The sequence below is a fragment of the Phascolarctos cinereus genome, unplaced genomic scaffold, assembly GCF_003287225.1.
Source record: "Phascolarctos cinereus isolate Bilbo 61053 unplaced genomic scaffold, phaCin_HiC Scaffold_2;HRSCAF=192, whole genome shotgun sequence".
NCBI lineage: Eukaryota > Metazoa > Chordata > Mammalia > Diprotodontia > Phascolarctidae > Phascolarctos > Phascolarctos cinereus.
The window spans coordinates 59,616,614-59,638,533 of NW_027555625.1; the positions used below are offsets into that span (position 1 = coordinate 59,616,614).

At 44.3% G+C, this 21,920-nt stretch overlaps 1 protein-coding gene across 5 annotated transcripts in view; it reads right to left on the reverse strand.

The window, feature by feature from the left end:
• OSGIN1 (oxidative stress induced growth inhibitor 1) overlaps positions 1-21,920 on the reverse strand; it is a 48,024-nt gene that overhangs the window by 11,442 nt on the left and 14,662 nt on the right. For 2 of the 5 annotated variants that reach the window (XM_020989271.2, XM_078149406.1), the window contains exons 2-3: positions 20,714-20,858; positions 18,374-18,436 (exon numbers count right to left, since the gene is read on the reverse strand). The gene's annotated coding sequence lies outside the window, so the exon portion shown is untranslated. Of the gene's footprint in view, positions 1-846; positions 967-5,647; positions 5,743-18,373; positions 18,437-19,408; positions 19,602-20,713; positions 20,859-21,920 lie in introns of those variants that run through there. The other 3 variants (XM_078149405.1, XM_078149407.1, XM_020989275.2) reach the window with 3 other exon arrangements.

Here is a 21,920-nt window from a genome sequence, read left to right on the forward strand (position 1 = left end):
ATGGCCAAAGATTCCAGAAACATTCTACTTCTCTACCCTCCCAAAGCCTGATGTCACCCTGGGGAAGACGCCAAAGGCCTCCTGGGTTATAATGATAACAACTGTAAACATAACTGCCATTTATAGGAGACTTGAAAGCTGGCAAAACCCTCTCTTTAGATTCCTCACAAGCACCTTTTGACAATACCCTGCACTGAGATAAATGCCTCCTGGATAAATGAATGAATGAAGCCTGTGAGTGAGTTACTCAAGGTATCATTAACTCAAATTTTTCAGATGAAGAAACTGAGGCATGCTCCAATCTCACCAGGAACATAATAATAATGTTTCACATTTCCATGGCACTTTAGATAATCAAAACACTTTCTCCACAACAGGCCAGTGAATAGTTAGTAAAAGTATTATTATTTCCACTTTATAGAAGAGGACACTGCCTCAGATCACACAGCTAGTAAAGGAGCAGTCCCAGAGCTCTCTGGCAACCCTCAGACTCCAAATTTGGTACTCTTTCCCACTCTGGTAGCCTGGGAGTGTGCTAAGTGCCCTAGGAAGCCCCTTAGGAGCCTCCTAGAAAATATCGTAGGAGTGAGGCTGTCCGAATCAAAGGACCAGAGGATTTTATGCAGGAAGACATCTATCACTGAGCCGCCAGCCCCCAAGACCACGCTCTAATAACCTCTGGGGACACACCTGAGCTCTCGCAGCTATGGTCCGGTAGTTTTCCAGGAAACCAACCCTCTGCTGTCCCTAGGATTCTGGGCTCAGAGGTTTTAGGGTCGATTTTTCCCACAGGCATTTTGGGGTACTGTGGCATGCCCCCCCAAACCCCCCCCCAACAACCCTCACCTGATCAAGGAAGATCCGACAAGTTTCGCTTTCCCAGGAGAACTAGGAGACACAGGGTCCCAGATCCTGCTACTTCTGCAGGACACCCATTGCTCAGTGTGTATCCAAGAGTCTGAGACGAGTAGGACACGGGATTTATTTCACCGGGTTGCAGGGGGCGGGGTCAGAAAAATCACTTTCATAAGCGTGAGTCAGCAGGGTCCTTTCATATGAATGAACTGGAGCTACTCGGGTTACGGGCATGACTGACGGCCTTAAAGGGGCCGTACTTCCTTTTTGCGGCTACTTTCCCGAGTCCATCCTCCCGCAGGGATTAACTCCTCCTGCTGGGCTTTCAGACGGATCTCCAGGAGGTCCACATTAGCCGTGACAAGAACCACAAATTAGGCTGACCTCAGGGAGTGAAAACTTTGTTTTTTCTGGCCTGGGAGGGGAGTAGACTCACAGATAAAGAGCCAAAAGGAATTTAGAGACCATCGATTTAGAGCTGGGAGGGATCGTAGAAAGTCATGGAGTCTTCGGGTTTCGCAGATAAGAACAGAGTCTCAGAGAAGTGAAGGGACTTGGCCAAGGTTATGTAACTATTTAAGTGTCTGAGGCAGGATTTGTACCTAGGTCTTTCCTTACTGAGGGTCCAGTGTCTTATTAGAGGCGCTTGGATCCCAGGACTTGGCGTCACTAAGACCTGAATTTAAATCCAGACTCGGTCACTTCCTAGCATGTATGACCCTGGGCAAGTCCCTTAACCGCTGTCTGTCCCCAGTCTGTTCAACAGTAAGATGGGGATAATAATCACTGCTAGGGTTGTTGTGGGGATACAATGGGATATTTATAAAGTACTTAACACAGTGCCTAAATCCTTATTGAGTTAGCCCGGCTCCCTCATATTACAGATGGAGAAACTGAGGCCCAGAGAAGTTAAGGGTCAACACCAAGGCCACACTGATTGTATGTAGCAGAGAGCCAGGATTTCTATCAATCAGCATTTATTAAATGTTTACTAGATACCAGGACAGGCACTGCAGACAAAAGATAAAAAGTATCTGCCCTCAGGGAGCTACATTCTCTCAGGGGAGAGTGTACATTCATAGGTGTATGCGAAATAGATATGGAAGATAGTGCTTGAGGGCAACTAGGAGGTCAAAGTGGCAGATGTGAGGAGGGATGGCTTACGAAAGGCCAGAAGGTGGAAAATGCAGCGTAGTTTGTGAGGAACAGTAAAAAGGTAAGATGGATGGTACTCTGGAGTCTAGAGCAGAGGTTCCCAAACTTATTTGGCCTACCACCCCCTTTAAAAATAATCACTCAGCACCCCTTGGAAATCTACTTTCTTTAACCCTTTAATGTTTTTTTTTGAAAATTTGCATCATTTCAAAAAAATAACACATCTTAAATTTAATAATTTATTGCAAATTTGTAAATTCCCTGCATTGAAATTTTGATGATGCAATATTGTGTCATATAGCTGTATTGTAAACAAATCATTACACACACATGTTCCTTTGGATGCCCGTTGACTGATTGACCATTCGGGACCTGCCAACACTCGCTTGCTAAGACCTGTTGTCGCACTTGACCACTGAGGGGTTATAACTTGCATTTTGTGTGTTTATTTGGAAAAGAATGTAATCATTGTGACTTAACTCTGTTACACACCAGATGAAGGAAGTAGGAAAGGTTTTTCAAAGTTTTCTGTTTTCTTTATGCTTCCACCACCCCCTTATTTTTATTCAATGCCACCCAAATGCCTCCACTCCCCCCACCTTTCAGCATCCCCCAGGGAGTTGTTGACCACTTTGGCAACCTATGGCTAGAGCATGTAGAGGAATGATGGCTCTCTGACTTCAAATCCAGGTCTCTTTCCATGATGCCACGTTATTCTCAAACACTTGCACTCGTTTCCGAGGTTTTTTATCACTACTTTAGAAATATTACCCCAAGTACTCTCACTTTACCCCTGTGTTTTGTCTAAAACTCAGGGCTTTCCCTTATTTTACAATGTAGACTTTAAATAGTTAACATGTTCTTGTCCTAGGATAGCCAATGACTTCAGAGCTGGGAAAATCCCCTACCAATGATTTTTGTCCTCATAGGGTTCTGGGACTGAGAGCCGAAAGGCCCCTTAGAGATCTTCCCTCCTAATCCCATCTTTTGGAATGACAGCCAAAGGACCTTCTGATTTTAAAATTCTATGAACATACATACAACCTGTGAACAAATCTGTTTGGAGCCTCAGTTTTCTCATCTGTAAAATGGAAAGATTAGACATAGCTATGGAACGCTATGCTCCATTTCCTTCCCCCTCACATGTCTAGCACAGTGTCAGGCTATGTTGTAAGTGAAATAGGAGAGGTGGAAGACACAGGCCCAAGCCTGAGACAAAAAAAGTGAGAGAAAAAAAGTATAATAGTTTTTTAAAATGTGTGATTAAGTTAGGAGGTGGTGGATCAGAGAAGTGGGGCTGGATTGGGGAGAAAGACTAGAATATTGAGTGAAAGGTCATGGAACCAAAAGATCATAGAGTTGAGGCTGGAAGAGTCCATGGAGGCCATCTCATTCAACTTCTGCATTTTACAGATGAGGAATTGGGGCTTAGAAAAATTAAGCAACTAGTTCAAGGTCACATGGGGAATGAACAGCAGAGGCCAGATTTGAGCATAGGTCTTGTGACTCCAAACATCCTTTTTACTGTACCGTATTATGATTTTGATGATGATGATGATGCTTGAGAAGGGGACTGACATGGTACAAATTGTAGTATGTAAGAAGATTAAACTATAGATCTGTGTTTGAGGGACTGAGGCAGGGAGAGGCTGGAGGTGAGAAGACCAGTAAGAAGACTGGTCCTCAGGACCAGTTAGAAAGTCACTATGCTTCCAGGTTCTGGTCAGGGGAGGAAGTCCTGAACTTGGACGAGGTTGGTGCCAGTTAGAATGGAAAAGGAGGGAAGCCTCCGAGAGGTTTTGAAAGAAAAATTTGTTGGGACTTCATGATGGATAGGATGTAGAGGAAGAAAGATGGAGAAGTCAGTAGTCAATAAGCAATTATTAAGTGTTTACTGTGTGCCAGGCACTTTGATTAAGAAGTCAGATATGATTGATATTTCAAATTATGGAGGGAGGGGATCATCTTCCTGGGAGGATAGTTTGCAGATTGGGAAGCTGAGAAGAGATGTCTTGGGATGGGGTGATGGGGAAAATGATGAGCTTGGTTTGGGATGTGTTGTTTGAGATTGTGGAAGGACATCACAGTATAGATGTCCAGGTTGAGTTTTTTTGCTCAGTCATTTTCTCAATTATGTCCCAACTCTCTGTGACCCCATTTGGGGTTTTCTTGGCAAAGATGCTAGAGTAGCTTGCCGTTGCCTTCTCCAGCTCATTTTTACAGATGAAGAAACTGAGGCAAAAAGGGTGAAGTAACTTGCCCAGGATCAGAGCTAGTAAATGTCTGTGGCCAGATTTGAACTCACAATGATGAGTCTTCCTGACTCCAGACCTGGCTCTCTATCCTTTGCACCATGTGGCTTCCCCATAGATGTTCATAGGCAAGGTATTATAGTGGGAAGAGCACCTGGTTGGAGTCAGGCTAGGGTTTGACTCCCAGGTTTAACCACTTGCCACCTGCACTCTCTGGGCCAAATTGGGTCTCTGTTTTTTCTTCTGTAAATGAGAGGTTGGATTGGCCATCATCCTTTCCAATACCCTTCCCATCTTTAAAATCTCATTATTTTGAGGTGTAGGTCTGGAGCATAGGAGAAGTCAGAACAAGATGTGCAGGCTTGGGAGTTAGCAGCGTAGGCTAAAACCTTGAGATGAGATGAACTCACCAAAGGTGAGGACAGGTGAGTGAAATCTTCAAGGAGAGAGAGGAGAGCCAAGAACCCTGAAATGAACTATGACTTCAAAGTAACGTGGTGCATGTGCTATTCCCTCTGTCACCATTGCATCCTCCTCTCAACACCCCTCCCCCAGTACATCAGCATGACTCAGGGGAAAACCCAGTCAGCCTTTCTCCAAACTCCTTAGGAAAGGGGCTGACCTGGCATCTGTTTCTCATCTCTCATCCCATCCTCTTTACTCTTCCATCCTTTGGAAGTGGAAATGGGTTGGAATTTTCCCGATTTTTTTTCTTTTTTAGATCTGTCAACTGAAGCTGAAAGAGATAAATCAGTGGCTGCTTCTCCAAGCCAACAGAAGCAGACTTTGGGCAGGATGGGGAAAGGGGCAGAGCCCTAAGGAGAGAAGTAGAGGGGCAAGGGAGGACCATGAGTTTGCCCATTAACCATTCTGCAAGTTTTCCCGTGCACACTGCTCGCAATCATTCATTCATACTCAATTAGCCATGCAGAACTGCTCCATCTTCATTTTAATATGAACATTAAACACGAACACTTTTGACTGGTTTGATGTATTGAAGTCCAAAGACCTGGGACACAACCCAGGTCTAGACCAAATGACTGAAGCATAAAACTGGAAGGGAACATTGGACTTGGATATTGTTTTCTGGTTCTGACATGGTGACTTTGGACAGACCACGTCCCCTCTGGGTCTCAGGTTGCTTCCTCATAAAAGGAAGATATGCATAGATTAGAGATCTTTAAGGTTTTGTTTGTTTTTTTCCTCTGCTCTGACATTTTCTGGAGCCAGCTGGCCCTAAAGCAGATTGCCTTTTGGACTTTGGCCCCTTTAGACACTGTCTCATGGAAGCATGCCAAAGGTACCTAATCTACACACGAGTGGTGCCCAATAAATATTTAGGGATTGAGCTGGCTCTGATGAAATCAACTGGAAAACTGAGATACCTTACGTTTATGCCGTGTTTCTTTCTCAAATCTTGCCTCATCCTCCTCAGTCTTCCATCCCCTGGAGGTGGGTTGGAATTTCCTTGATTTTTTTAGATGGGCAAACTGAGGCAGAAAGAAATGAAGTCAGCGATTCCTTCTAGGCCACAGAGTTAAGCTAATGCCCCAGCCTGCATCTGAGAGGCCCTGAGGGTGTCCTGAGGAGAAACTCTGGAACAGGACAGCTCAAGGTACCAAGAGGAAGTAAAAGGGCAGAACAAGGTCGAGGAGTGCTAGGTTAATGTTTGACAAATTATTGCCTTTGAATCCTTTGTCTCGATGACCTTCTGCCTCATCCAGGACCGACCTTCAGTCTCATGTCTGTCTGATTTCACCACTCCTGCACCAGGGTTACTGATAATTCCTGGAGAAAGTCATTATACAGATGGACTAGAAAGGTCAGGGGAAGGATTGATTTATTTTGGCTTGGTCCATGCTCTTTAGACCTTAATAAACGCTTAATAAATGTTTTTGAACAAATGGATGGATGGAGTGATATATTAAAGGAACTCTGACCTCCTGGGTGGGTGGGCCCACCTCCAGATTTCTTCCTTTCACCCTGTTCCCTGCAGCCCCCGCTCCTCCTGATGATGCTAAGCCTGGCTTGTTTTCAAGGACTTTGGGAGATTTCTAAACTTCCAAATAAGTGGCCAAGAACAGACTCTCTCATTTGGTGGCTTTATTTACTTAGTACCCGGGTTATCAGAAGTAGAATTTGTTTTGCTTGCTCTCCTTTGGAGGCAGAGACGAGCAAACACGGACAGAAAGAAGCGGGGACAGCGAAGGGGCAACATTTAAAGGCTTTGCTTTTGGGAATGTGGGTGATTTCTTCCTCTCTAATGGCCTCTTTGGCAGTCCATGCGCCCCCTGGGCTCCATCCTCCCCCATCTGCTGTTGCTCAAAGCAGCTATCACCCCCGGACATGGCCAGATTGGGGGATTATAGGGGAAGAGGCTTGAGAGTGCAGGGAGAAGTGGGGGCTTTTTGCAAAGCTCTGTTTGAGCGTACGGAATTTAAGCTGACCCCGTTGCCTCATCTGAGAACTCCAGCTCCTCTCTCCCCCCTGCCCCAAACCTGCCACCTTTCAAAAGCCTGGACCTGCTTTTTCTCTTTGCTTTTCCTACCCCACTTCCTGAATCCACCAACCCAATTCTGCACTGAGGGACTCCTGTCTCCATATCTTTGCCCATAAGGCATCATTTAAGACTCTATACACAATGGGAGGCATTTAACACTGGACAGGGAGCCCAAAGACCTGTGTTCCAGATCCACCATTTACTTGCCTTACTTATAGGACATCTCCCCCTCTCTGCTGCTCTGTAAAATATGGGGGTTGGATTCCATGTCTGAGGCGCCTTCTAGAACTAACATTTCAGAGCTCAGCTCAAATGCCTCCCACAAGGCCTCCTACACGAGGTCTTTCCTGAGTTCCCAGCTGCTAATGTTGCCTCCGAGTTATCTTATATTTCTTTTTTTATACATTTTGTTTATACTTGTAGGAATGAATGTTATATTCCCCTATAGAATATTCGCTGAAGGCAAGGATGATTTCATTTTTCTCTTTTATCTATCCCCGGTGCCTGTAGCCCACCTTGGGCATTTTCCCTGGCTGTCCCCCATACCTGAGGTACTCTTCTTCCTCATCTTCATCTCCTCGATTCTCTGGCTTCCTTCACGGTTCAGCTAAATCCCATGTAATGGAAGAAGCCTTTCCTGGTCCCCTTTAACGTTAGTGTCATCCTTCTATAACTGTCTCCAAATATGTATGTATGTATATGTGTGTGCATATATATATATACACTATATATATATATATTATATACATACATACACACATTCTCTCTCTCCCTCCCTCTCTCCTTCCCTCCTTCCCTCCTTCCCTTTTTTCTCTCTCCATCTCCCTCCTTCTCTCTCTCTCTCCCTCCCTCCCTTCTTTCTCTCCTTCCTTCCTTTCTTCTTCTTCTCTCTCTCTTTCACTCTCTCCCCTTCCTTTCTTTCCCCCCTCCTCTTTCTCTCTGTATAATTTTTCATATATATGTATGTATTTGTGTTTATGTATATATGTATACATATGCATGTATATACACGTGTACCCTCCCTGGGAATAAGTTTTCTCCTATAAACTGAAAGGGTTGTACTGAACAGCTTCTGAGATCTATACCTAGCTTTGGATCTATGATCATATGGGCTTATGATTCTATGGTCCAATTAGTGACTAACAGTGCCTGACTGACTGACAAAGAGAGACTGCCTTCCTTAATGCCCAGGATTGCTCTCTCCTGGGCCTCCTCTCATCTGACTGACTCCTCCTTGGTCTCCTTTGCATGGAGACCCCAGGCATTGGTGTTCCCCAAGGCTCTGTCCTCAGACTTCTCTTTTTTTCTAGACTCTCTTCCTAAGTGATGTCCTATGTATTCATGGAGCTGAACATTATTCCAATGCAGATGTCCTCCTAATCGATAGACCCAGCCCTGAACTCCACCCTCACAGTTCTAACAGCCTGCTAGACTTCATTTCTGTGTGGATGTCCTCTTGGCATTTCAACCTCAACGTGTCCAAAACATCTTTTCCCCAAGGAAGTCCTCTTTGAAAATTCTCCATCTCCATGGAAGGTACCAGCATCTTCCAATAACCCAGGCTTATACCTTGGACTCATACCTGACTCCTCACTCTCCTCCACCCTGCGTATCCACTCACTTGCCAAGCCCTGTTGATTCTGCCCTCAACTACCACCCCCAATAACTCTCCATTTTCCCCACTCCCACAGCTACAGGGCCTTCTAATCTCTGTCATGGACCATTGGAATAGCCCGCAATAGACGTAATGGTTCTCCCTGCCTCCCATTTCTTCCCTCTCCAATCCATTCTCCACACCCAGATGTCAAATAATCTTCTAAGCCAGGGGTTCTTAACTAGGACCCCATAAACTTGCTTTTTTAAAATAAAATATTTGTACAACTATTTCAATAGAATTGGTTTCCTCTGAAATCTATTTCTATGTGTTTTATTTTATTCATTTAAAAACATCATTCTGAGAACAGGCTTCACCAGACTGCTGATCAAGGGGCCCATGACACAGAGTTACTTAAGGACTTTTGCCATAAAGGTGCAGGAGACTGACCACACCCTTCTCATGCTCAAACATCTTTCATTGGCTTCTTTGCTTCTAAGAGAAAACACACAGTCTTTTAACCAAGCATACTGTTAAGCACCTACTGTGTTCTAAGTACTGTTGTAGGTACCAAGGATGCAAAGACAGAAGAGGAATATTTCTTATCCTTATCAGATTATATTCTAAGAGACAGCCAGATGGGACAGTGCATACAGAGTGGAGTCAGCAAGACCCGAGTTTAAATTCAGTTTTGGATGTTTCTTAGCTGTGTGATTCTAGGCAGGTACTTGACTTCTGTTTGTCTCAGTTTCCTCATCTGTAAAATGGGGGTTGATTACAGCCCCTACCTACCAGCATCGTGCGAGGATCAAATAAGATAATATTTATAAAATGCTTAGCACAGTGTCTGCCACAAGGAGGCACCTAATAAATGCTTGTTTCTTCCATTTCTATCAAGGGAGACAACATGTGCATTTACTTGAAAACGAAAAATAAATTAATTAATTAAAAAAAAAAAGATGGAGGTGAGGAAAAAGCGCATCCCAGCTACAAGCATGGGGAGGAGGAGGAGTGTCATTTGGCAGGAAGAGCAGGAATCCCAGGATGGCTGGACTGCAGAGTATGGGAAGGAGTATGGTTTGCACCAGCTATTGGCTTTAAAAGTCAAACAGAGGAGGGGCAGAGTCAAGATGGCGGAGTAAAAGCAGTGACTTGCTTAAGCTCTCCTCCAAACCCCTCCAAATACTCATAAAAATGGCTCTAAACAAATTCTGAAGCAGCAGAAGCCACAAAAAGACAGAGTGAAGCAAATTTCCAGCCCAAGACAGTCTGGATGGTTGATCTGAAAGGCATATCACACCGGGCTGGAAAAGGAGCGCAGTGCAGTGTGGGCACGCAGGCCGCAGCAAACCTGGAGCAGGCCTCAGAGGACCGAATCGCAGGCAGCTGTTGTGGTTTCCAGACTTCTCAACCCATGAACGCCAAAGACAACTGAAAAGGTCAGTGAGAAAAGTCTGTTTCAGCAGTGCTGAGAGAGGAGCACAGGGTCTCAGTTCCAGTTCTCTGAGCGCGCACCCGGGGGTGGCGGCTGCCCTCTGAGCTTCCAGCCCAGAGACTGAGGGGGAATCCAGTGGCTGATCAGAGGGGGGATTGCAGGGATCTCTTTGCCAGTGCTGAGGCAGGAATCTCTTGCTTTGCCTGTGCTTGGATCTGGGTCATGGTTCTAGGTGGCAATCCTGGGGCAAGGAGGAGTGCTGGCGTGGTGAAGCTTGTAGTGGCTGTGGAGAGAAAACCCTCCTCACAGTTGCACGACAGAAAGGAGTGCTTGCGGTCACTAATAGACAAGAGCACAGGCCAGGAAAGGAGTAAACACCTCACCCCTTATCATACCACCTTGGAAGAACTGAAAATTTGCAGGTCCCTTCAAGTATCTTTGAAAACAGCTGTACAAACCCCCGAAGTTGGGACAGCACATTTTCCACATTGGAAGCAGACTCTTACCTTAACAAGGAGTTTAAAACTCAAGTAATTGGCCGGGATCATGAGCAAGCAGCGCAAAAAGAGTCAGACTATATTATCTTACTTTGGTGGCAAAGAAGATCAAAACATACAACCAGAAGAAGACAACAAAGTCAAAGCTCCTACATCCAAAGCCTCCAAGAAAAATACGAATCAGTCCCAGGCCTTGGAAGAGCTCAAGAAGGACTTTGAGAAGCAAGTAAGAGAAGTAGAGGAAACACTGGGAAGAGAAATGAGAGTGATGCAATAAAACCATGAAAACAAATCAACAGCTTGCTAAAGGAGACCCAAAAAAATACTGAAGAAAATAACACCTTAAAAAATAGCCTAACCCAAATGGCAAAAGAGGTCCAAAAACCAATGAGGAGAAGAATGCCCTAAAAAGCAAAATTGGCCAAATGGAAAAGGAAGTCCAAAAGCTTACTGAAGAAAATACTTCCTTAAAAATTAGATAGAGCAATTGGAAGCTAGAGACTTTATGAGAAATCAAGGCACTGTAAAACAAATCCAAAAGAATGAAAAAATAGAAGATAATGTGAAATATCTCATTGGAAAAACAACTGACCTGGAAAATAGATTCTGGAGAGAAAATTTTAAAAAGTCAAATAGAGAAGTTTGCATTTGATCCTAAAAGCACCATGGGAGGAATCGGAATTTATTGAGTAAAGGAGAGAGATATGCAGACTGGAGTTTTAGGGAAATCACTTTAGAAGCTGCTTGGAGACGGATTGGAGAGGAGAAGAACTCATTGCAATTATACTAGTCTAGGGGCGTGGGAATTAAAATCTGAAGTAAGGTGGTAGCTGCAAGAGTAGAGAGAAGGGGACAGATTTGAGAGATGAAGTGGAGATAGAAAGGACAAGATTGAATAGATGATGTAAGGAGTATGAGGGGGAAAAGTGCAAGCCTAGGTCACTGGAAGGATAGTGGTACCTTTGAGAGCAAGAGGGAGTTCAGGGAGAGGGGTCATTTGGGGAAAGATGAGTTCTGTTTTGGATATGTTGAGTTGGAAATGCCTATGGGACATACAGTACAAGATGTTCAATAGTTAGTGATGGGAAATAGAAGTAAGGAGAGAATCTGGGGCTGAGAGTCGTCTTCTTACAGACAATAAATGCTTCTTAGCCTGACATTTGTTCCCCCCACACCCTACCAGGGGTGGGGAACCTGCAGCCTCAAGGCCACCTGCAATCCTCAAGGTCCTCAAGTGCGGCCCTTTGACCGAATCCAACTTTGTTCTGTGGCCTCAGGTTCCCCACCCATGCCCCAAGCTAACCCCCCTTTCCAGCCCTACTTCACATTACTCCTCCCTGTATACACTCCTTTCCAGCTCTCATTTCCAGGGGGCCTTGCATTTTCACAGACCAGGAACTCTTTCCCTTCTCATCTTGTCTTTTAGAATGCTTACCTTCCTTCAAGGTTGGGCTCTGGCAATCCTTCCTAAATGAAGGCTTCCTTAAGCCTCCTCATTTGTTGATGCTTTCTCTTTCCTCAAATAGCCTTGTATTGTACCCCCATTCTACTCTTCCCCTACACCCAGTTGATTGTAAGCTTTTTGAGGGAAAGGGCTGTTTCATTTTTGCCTCTGTATCTACAGTGCTTAGCGCAGTCCTCTGAACATAATCTGCGCTTAGTTGATGTTTCATAAAAGGGATCTTAGAAGCCATCTACTTTCCTCTTTGTTTAGAAAGAAAGTGGAGGTCCAGGGACTTGTCCCTCGAGACACAGGGGCCATCTCCAATAGTATCTTGCCACTGGACCCAGATGGCCCTGAAGGACAAAGTGAGGCTGGTGACTTTGCACAGCCCTCCCTCACTTAAATCCAATTCGCTCGCGTGTCATGGCATGACCTCCATGATGCTGTGGTCCTCTTCGAGAACAAAGGACAAACAGCAACCCAAATCACACAGGTAGTAAGAGTCACTGGCAGGATTTGAACCTTTTGACTCCAGAGCCAAGCGATCTTTCCCCTGGACCATCATTTCCTCCAGCAATGCTATTGAATTGAGTGGAAATGAGAGGCTGACAGTGACTAACCAAGAGACTTATTGTGGTTGATGGAGTGAATGAGTTCACGCCTTCTGGCTGCAGTTGATGTCATAATCTCAATTAAGATACTAATTCCAACACGTGTGTTCTGAGCTCCGGGCGTGCACAGTGCTAGCTGCTGATTCACTCTCCATTGTCTCTTGTTTTGGGGAGGTAGAGAGAGGGATGTGTCTGGAGTGTACAATCCTCATCTGGAGAGGACAGTATCAGACGGGGCATCTCAAAGAAACACTGTGTCAATTTTACACTTTTGTCTGTGCGTGGTTCTGTTTCCAGGCCCAGCGATGGGGCAGGCTAGGCTGATGCTTTCTCTAGTGAACACTGAGAAAAGACACAGCAGGGAGGAAGTGGGTGTAGACACCTTGTCCTTGGTGTATGAGACAAGAAGGCATCTCTGTGGGTTCACACAGCTGGATGTTCACACCTTTAAGAAGCAGGCTGGTGTAATAAAAAAAAAAAAGGAGGAATTTGGAGTCAGGATACTTAATAGATCTGGTGACTACTTTGCTCAAAAATCCTCAATGGCTCCTTATTGCTCTTGGCACATTAAGGTGATTAATAAATGTTTGTTTCCTTATAGGTGCTTAATTAATGCTTGTTTCCTTCCTCTGTGCTCCAACCAAATTAGGTCACTCTCTGCCACCTTTCCTAGGCTCAGGTATCCTTGCCTTTGCCCACAGGGCTCCCTATGCCTGGAATGTTCTCTCCCTTAATCTCTTTGCCTAATGAATTGCTTTAAAGCTTGACTCATATACTGCACCAACTTGAAATCTCCCCATTGACAATGACATTCTGCCTGCAACCTCACCTACCACTCAGTTGTCTTTGGTAATGGAGTTATGTAATAGAGTTATGTAGATTAAGTTATCTGGCTTTGTATCTTATTTCCTGGTTAAAAGGTAAGATCTAAGAAGAGAGGTACTACATTTTTTATGTGAGCTCTGTATCTCTCCCAGCCCCTAACTTAGTTCTGGAACATAATTACTCTTAAATAAATATTTTCTGAATGAGAGTCAATGAGGCTTCCTGGGGGAGAAAAGCACTGGTAATGGTGTCAGAGAACTCCGGTTCTGGCTTTGGTGCTTACTACTTCAGACTACTTACTACTGCTTGGACAACTCATGTAACTTTCAGAGACTTGGTGTCCTCATCTGAAAAATGGTGATGGTAATAGCACACCCTCACAGCTGTTGTGAGGGTAGTAGGAAGATAGCTCTAGAGGGAGAGGTGACCCTAAAGATTATCTAGTTATATCCCCTCATTCTATAGATTAGGAAACTGAGATCCATGGGTGGAGGATTTGGGCGACTTACCCAAAGTCACACAGATACTAAGAAAGGGACAGATCTGGGATTCAAAATAAGGTCCCCTGACATCAAAATCAATATTTATCCCTCCTATACTGTATATGAAAAAAAAAACAACTTTGGAAACTTTTAAGTGCTACATAAATGGGAGCGATGATTGCCTTCTCTGGGCCTTAGTTTATGAATTTGTATAAATTAGAAGGGCATTTAATAGCGCTTCTCAAACTTTTTGGTCTAATGACCCAGATATACATTACAACATTATTGGGGACACCTCCCAAAGAGCTTTTGTTTATATGGGATTTATCTATCGATATTTACCATATTTGAAATTAAAACATCTTAGTGTTATTAAGCAAATAGACTTGACCCTACCTAATGTACCTCCTGAAAGGGCTTCAGAGCCTATCCCCAGACCATGCCTTTAGAACTACCAGACTAGAAGGTCTTGGAACTCTGGCTTTAGATTCCTTGATTGAACATTTGAGGGCACTTTACACCCAAGAGCTAGAAAGTGTTTAGTTCCACCCCTTCATTTTTACAGATGTGGAAATGAAGGGGAAGTGACTTGCCCAAGGTCATGCAGCAAGATACCTTTCCCTTTTCTAAGTCTGTTTCCTCATCTGTAAAATGAAAGGATTGGACTAAACTATCTCCTTCCAACTCTGATGCTAATGGAAGAGCAGTGATTTGAATCCAGGTCCCTGAGCCTCAGTTTCCCCATCTGTAAAAAGAAGGGATTAGACTAAATAATCCCCTTTCAACTCTGATGCTAATGGAAGAGCAGGTCTTCTGACTTTCAGTCTATCCATTTTACCATATTTCTTCAGGAACCCAACTTCTTTTGGGAGTGGCCTTGTTTCCTCTTCATTGGTGGTTGCATCCGAGGCAGCACACACATCACCCTTCCCTTCCTGGAAGCCCTCAGATCACAACCTGTAGGCGCCTGCCTCTTCCTAGTCCTCCTCCTGAGGTCAGCTCTACAGGCTGGATCCTGGAGCTCCCTCTGAGCTGCGGCTGTGGAGTTTAGGTTCCTTGGCTGCCTTCCTAGCAGAAGCTGCATCAACTGGGATTTCCTGAGTCCCCAGGGCTCTGGAGACTTTGTGGAAAGGGACTTTTGTTAGCCCATCTTTCCTAAGTAGTTGGGTGGTTATCGTGGGACTCCAAATAACCTTGGCCCTCAGGCCCTCCATGTTTCCAAGGTGTAAGGCAGGCTGTAGGACAAGTCTGGACTGGGCAGGGCCCAGTACTTATAAACTAAAGGCCTGGCCTCTGGTTTGGGGGTGTAAGAAGGATCCATGGCAGAAAAACTGCTTTTAGAAGAAAAAAAAGACTTCTGAGCAGGAAAGAAGCTAAATTCCCTGAGAAACAGAACCAGAACTCAGGACCCTCTTGAGTCCCATAGGAGCTGGAAGAGAGCTGATCTCGTCCAACCTCCTCATTTTTCAGAAGAGGAAAGTGAGCCCTAGAGACAGGAACCAATTTCCCCAAGGTCACACAAGCCCAGATTTGCAGAGAACCACTGCAATGAAATTCTTTGGAATGAAAACCCAGATCATTTTATTCCAGATTTGATGCTTTTATCACTTCACCTGAACAGTCTGGGTGAGGGAAGGGAGAGGAGCTATGTAGTCTTCAATAAAGGGGTAGAAAGCATTACCTTAATCGAAAGGAATTCATCTCTAATGGTAGAATTTCAGGCTCTATGCCAGGAAGGTGGGGAAGGTATTTGGGGGCAGGAAGGCCTTTTCCCTGTCCCATTAAGCACACCATTCCCAAAACTTACATATCTTTGGGGTTTATTAACTATTAATTTATTATGTGATTGGTTAATTATTATTTATTAATAGTATGATTCAATATTGATTTACTAACTAGGTGGGGTACACAAGGGCCAGGAAATTTGACTACTAGTTAGCATGCACTCATGGCTTTCTGAGAGAGCTGAGGACGAACCACCAGTGGCCTGCTCTGTTCATTTCCCCCTTCTCCAAGCCTACTGCAGAATAGAGTCAGAACCACCACTATCTGCTACAGACCACATAATCTTATCCTCTGATTTTAGAGTATCTAAGTTATTACTCGCTTCCTCAAAATAGACTTGGAGCTTTTGAGGAGCAAGAATTATGTTTCCTTCTGTGCATTCCTTCTCCACAGTTAGCTAGCCCAGGGCTGGGCATAGAGTATTCATACATCAGTAATAGATGTATAATCCTTGGTTTAGAATCCAAAGCTACATAGATTGTATTCAATGTTGGGAGACTTCTAACCAAATCTCTCATGCTCATTTGGTTCCCTTCCTCCCTCCACACCCCCCTGCCCCCATTCCCTGAGAACATCAGAATGTATCTCGTGTCTAGGTCTCCATAGAAAAGATAAAAAAGTGCAATCTCCATGCAAGTACTCAGGCTAAAATGCATCAAATATGGGACAGATTTTATTTCACCCAATAGACAAGTGCAAAAATATTAAGCACTCACAGGTGAACTTTGCTTCTCTTTCCTAGGTTTCTTTACAATTCTGCTTACCATAGCATGACCCCTATGGCTGAGGGTCTCCCACAGTAGGAGAGCACTTGGGGTTACCAGGGAATAAGTTTTCTCACCCTTTGGTGAATACCACCTTCCCCAGGAACCTAGAGTACTCCAGACTTATAGTACTCCCTAAGTTTGAGGGGACCTCTTCCCCCTGCAAAGGAGAACTTAGGGTTGATAAAAGAGTCAACCTCTTTCCCCTTAGGCTTTCGCAGTTACATAATTCACAGTATTAGTGAAGAGAAAAGGCTTGGTTTCCTTCTCTACATGGTGGTTCTGCCTGTTGTTGTCTCTTGGCCCTGGATTTATATTCATCAAGGCTTCAGTGTAGGGGGGGGTATCACATACAAATCTATATCATTTGATTTTCATTTCCAAGGGCTAACAATTTCCTAGGAACTGAAGTATGTATGTATCAAGGTGCTGTGTATATAGGTAAATAAATATAAGGTGATTTCAGGAGGGAGGAGTATTAGCAGCTGCTGGAGTGGAGGGTGAGGGAGGATAAAAAAAAAAAAAGACTGAGTAGGAAGTGGTACCTGAACATAGAAGAATGTGAAGGTGAGTGATATGAAAAAAAACTCAAAAGGTAGGATAGGATCCATTTTGTGGTGAGTTTTAAATGCTAGGCTGAGGATTTTGTGCTTTATCCTAGAGGGATAGGGAGTCACTGAAGATGTTTGGACGGGGGAGTGACATGGTCAGACCTGAGTCTTAGAAGTATTAAAATTATCCCACCATGGCCATCTTTTTGTTGGGTGTCTGTCCATCTGGCTAGGCTGATCCCCAGTACCCTTCGCTCTTCTGTCACCCAGCTTATCCTGGAAGCTTTTCCAGTTTGGTAAGACCTGCCACAGCTTGCCCTCTTATAGTATGGTCTCCTGGGAACAAGGATCAATTCCATATCAAGATGGCTCTTGATAGGAGGAAGTTGGGTGAAAAAACACATAGGAAACATGACTAAATGTGTACCTAGGTTCAATTCAGTTCAATTCAGTTCAAACCAATCCAGTCCAATTCAACCTAATTCAGCAAACATTAAGTACCTAGTTACTCCACACGAAGCCCTGTGTTCAGTATTTAGGATACAAATTAAACAACCACCCCACCCCTGAAAAACTGAAACAAGTCTCTGCTTTCCAGGGGTTATCAGTCTTCTAGGAACTGAAGTATGTATGTATCTAGGTGGTACGCTTATAGCTAAATAAATACAAGTCAATTTTATTAGCAGCTGCTGGGATGGAGGATGGGGAGGATAAAAAAATAGACTCTGAGTAGGAAATGGTACCTGAGTTGAGCCTTGAAGTACGCTAGGGATGCTAACAGACAGAGGTGAGGAGGGAATACAAGCCAGGTATGGGGGAGAGCCTGTGCAAAGAAGGGAGAAGGGAGATGGAATATTGAGTTCAGAGAACCTACAAGCCAGTTGGATTAGAACATAGAAAAGAGAGAAGGTGAGGAATATGGAAAATGACTCAAAAGGTAAGGTAGGACCCATTTTGTGGTGGGCTTTAAATGCTGGGCTGAGAATTTTGTGCTTTATCCTAGAGGGATAGGGAATCATTGAATATTTTTGGACAGAGGAGTGACATGGTCTCACCTGGGTCTTAGAAGTATTATTAACCTAGCAGCTGCTTATCCCCTGGAAGATGGATGACGAGCCAGCAAAGGAGGCTGAGAAGTATTACGGATTCAGAGCTTGAAAGGGATCTTAGGGACCATCATCTACTCCAACCCCTTTATTTTATAAACTAGGAAACTGAGGCATAGTGAAGCTATGCAATGTCACAACAGAGGTAGTAAATGGAAGAGGTGGAACTTGAACCCAGAGCCTCTAACCCCCAATCTACTCTCTCCATTGTACCACACCACCTCTCAAGGAGGCGATTGTCAGATAGGTAGGAGGAAAACCAGGAGAGAGTGGTGCCATACAGCTCAAGGAAGAAAGTCTCAAAAGCTGTAGCAAGATCCAGTGGGGAAAAGGACATTTGATTTAATAGTTAAGAGCCAATTTTCTCCTGATTCCTATTTCAGTGCATCTTTCTTCTCCTACAGTAAGTTGTCTCCCTTGTGACTGTGGGAATGTTGAGGGTCTAGATCTGAATGCCAGAAACTCACATCAGCAGAACCCCTCCCAGTCAATGCCATGAAGGGGCCCAGAGACACACCTCTCCATAAAGGGGCCACTTTGGGGATGTGTAGGAGCAGGATGCCACTTGTTTCCCAGTCACCTGAAAGGAAAAGGAAGTAAGGGGATCATTGAGGGAAGCCTTGATCTCATTGTCCCTTTCATCCCCTGTGGGCTTTGGTGACAGACCCACACCACTCTCATGCACTGCCCCACCTTTCTTCCCAAACATTTCCTCACTTGTAGACCACCCCCTCTTTCTGGGGTAGGCAGAAAACTATTTAAGTTCCCAAGAGAACTTTGCAATGGTTCTCTCCATGCCCTCTCCATGACTTCTGGAAGCTTCTCCCTCCTCCCCAACCTCCAATCCTCACTTATTTTGGTAGCTCAGTTTTTGGGTCCGGATAACTGGGGTGGCAGAAAGAGCACGAGTTTGTAATGGGAAGAATTAGGTTTGAATCCTAGCTTGGACACTAAACGGCCCCTAAAGCCCTTTCCAGCTCTGCACCTTATGGTTCTCAGTGGATGCTTCCTTCACCAGCTGAAGCACAGAGCTAGGAGGACTTGCTCCAAGTCTGAGTATCACATTCCCATTTCCCCACTCCAGGCTAAATTTAGGACAGCCATTAAATAGTAGAGTCAGGATTTGTCTCCAGGCCCTCTGAGTCCATAGTGATTTATTGGCTACAGAATGGATGTGGCTCTCCAGGAATTTTGATTCTCTGGGAGCCCTTTCTCCAGTCCCCAGATGTTCCCCCCCATCACTGGCAATGTCCTACTCCTTCGTCAGTGCTGTCCTTTTTCAGTTCCTCACTGAACTGAGGCAACCCCAACCTACTGTTAATCCAGTCCCAATATGGCCCCAGCCTCTTTTTTCTGCTCTTAGTTCCTGTTATTCCCAATACCTTCTTTCACTATATCAGTTAAGTCTTTTCACTCTTCTCTAGACATGTCATGCTTAATCTCACCTTCGAGTATTTGTCTACACCTTTTCCCCAGTACCATTGGTGGAGATGGGTGATGGTGGTGGTGGGGAATTTGGGTGAGTCTCCCACTCCAGTCTCAGCCTCCTTACCACTGTGGGCTTCTCCCTTGGCAGATGAGATCCCTCAGCTCCCAGGGTCAAAGTTGAGAGCTCTTTCAGACAACCACAAGAAATATTTCAGGAGCTCTCTCACTGAAAATCACCATCCGAGAGATTAGAGTCCAGCCACTCTTGGAATGGGGTTATTATTATTCTCATGGCTATTCTTCCCCTTCCTAATTTTCTAGGAAAAAGGCAGAAGGAAGGCTCAATTCCAAAATCTAGGTCATGCTCTCCTCTGACCCTGTCAAGTTTAATGATTGGCCCGTAGACAGTGTCCTCTAAAGGAGATAGCTTCTGGTGGTTCCCACCTCTTGGAGAACTGGGCTTTTTATGACTCCTTTCTCTTTCTTCCCTGTGAGATAGTATGCTGTGGCTTTGATCACAACATTCCTTTATTTCAGGGGACCTATAAGGGTTCCTGCTCCATTGCCTGTAAGTCAAGCTCAAACTATTCTGCCTGGCTTTCATCCAGAGGATCCAAGTATTTAAAGCTGGAAGGGACCCTAGAGGTAATCTAACCCAAGCCCCCCTCCCCAACATCACATATGAGGAAGCTGAGGTCAAGAAACTTCCCAAATAGTATGTGGTCACTAAGAGCCAGAGCTGGGATTTAAACCCAGTTCTTCTGGGTCCAAATGCAATGCTCTTTCCACTACAATATAGATATATTGCAATATAGAATACTATATATAATATATGGTACTATATATACTATATATAATATAATATGTGCTTGTATATATATACATACAACACACATATATACATATACATACATACATAATATATATACAATTATATATATATATATATGCATATGAAATACATTATGTCCTTACCAAAGGTATTCCCATCTTCCCCTTTCCTCCCTATCTAATCTTACCTTTGTCTATTTTGTCTATTTCCTAAAGTCTAGGATTATTTACTTGAGGGCTATGAACTTTTTTTAAACCTTTGATAACTGTATTGCAATTGATTTCCTTTGTAATTCTCTCTACATATATTTTTGTTACTTAAAAATACTATTCTGAGGAGTCTATAGGCTTTGCCAGACTGCCACCAAAGGAGTCTGTGAAACAAAAATGGTAAAGAACTCTTGCCCCTAGACCTAGACCTTCCTAGACCTTCCATTCCATCAGGGCAATTTCTCAATTACCCTCTGCTTATGACCTTCTCCATCTCACCTTCATGCACTTGCCCACTCATTACCCTTGCCTGGAATGCCTTCCCCTTTCCTGTCTGTGTAAAGCCTGTCCTTTCTTCAAGGGTCCAGCTGTGCCCTTGTATACTCACCCCAATCTCCACAGCCTCCAGCCTTGTTTCTGTGACCCTGTGTCGCCTGGGCTTATTTGTTCAATAACTGTCCTGTTACCTGCACTGCTCCATGTCTTCCAAATCCCTGCAAAGCCTCCTCTCCTGCAGGGCTCCCCTCCTATGCCTGCACAAAGGAAAAATTCAGAATTTCAGAAAATGATAGTGCAACACTTCGCTCCCACGGCCCTTGCCTCCACCATCATCTAGAATCTTCTCCCTTTGAGTAGCAGGTAAAGCCTCACCTTCTACACAAAGCCTTTCCTGATCCCTCCCCTGCCTCAATGGCTGTTGCCTTCCCTCTCTAATGGGCATATATTTAATTCTCTTCTATTCATTGTATTTTCTTCTTTTTTATATTTCTTCTCTATATTCCTATATTTATACTTGTCTATCTTACCCATCCCCTCCTCAACACTGCCCCACCCCCCAGCTCTCCTCATGCTTAAAATGTAAACTCCTTGCGAGTAAGGGTGGTTTCATTCTTTGTTATTTGTAACCCCAATGTCTGGCACACAGTAGACACTGGTGTGCTTGTCGACTGATTAAATCCATGGTTCCAATGACCAATGGGGCAGTCAGTCTATTATTGTGGAACAGACACAGGACAAGGAGTAAGAAGTCAGAGGTTGTAGCCCTGGCTCTGTCTGCAATTATGATAAATTATCTATTCTTTCTGGACCTCGGTTTCTTCAGATGTAACACAAAAGGGTTGAACTAGAGGAACTCTGAAGTCCCTTCCACTCCCAACATTCTGTGGTTTGATTATGCTTAGGGCTTTAAAATTCTGTGATTCTATGATTCTAAGTATTATCAGGCACCTCTGGTGTGGCCAGCCACATTCTACGCATTGTGGGAAATTCATAAATAGGATGCCAACACATGATGCCTCCCCCAAGAGAGCTCATGCTCTAGTTGGCGAGGGATGACTAGCAAACATGAAACAACAATACGTAATCAAGCACTAGGTTATTATAGTGTGGACTAAACACCGTGGGAATCCTGAGGAAAGAGTGATTGCCGGGGGCTGGATTGGACAGGGAGAGCTCTGTAGCGTAGATTCGAGGCTCTCAAAAGAGTTTTTCAACTTTTTGTGTCATGGACCTTCTTGGCAGTTTGGTGAAACCCACAGCCTCCTCCTCACAATAATGTTTTTCCATTTACAAAAATAAAATATGTAGGGGCAGGT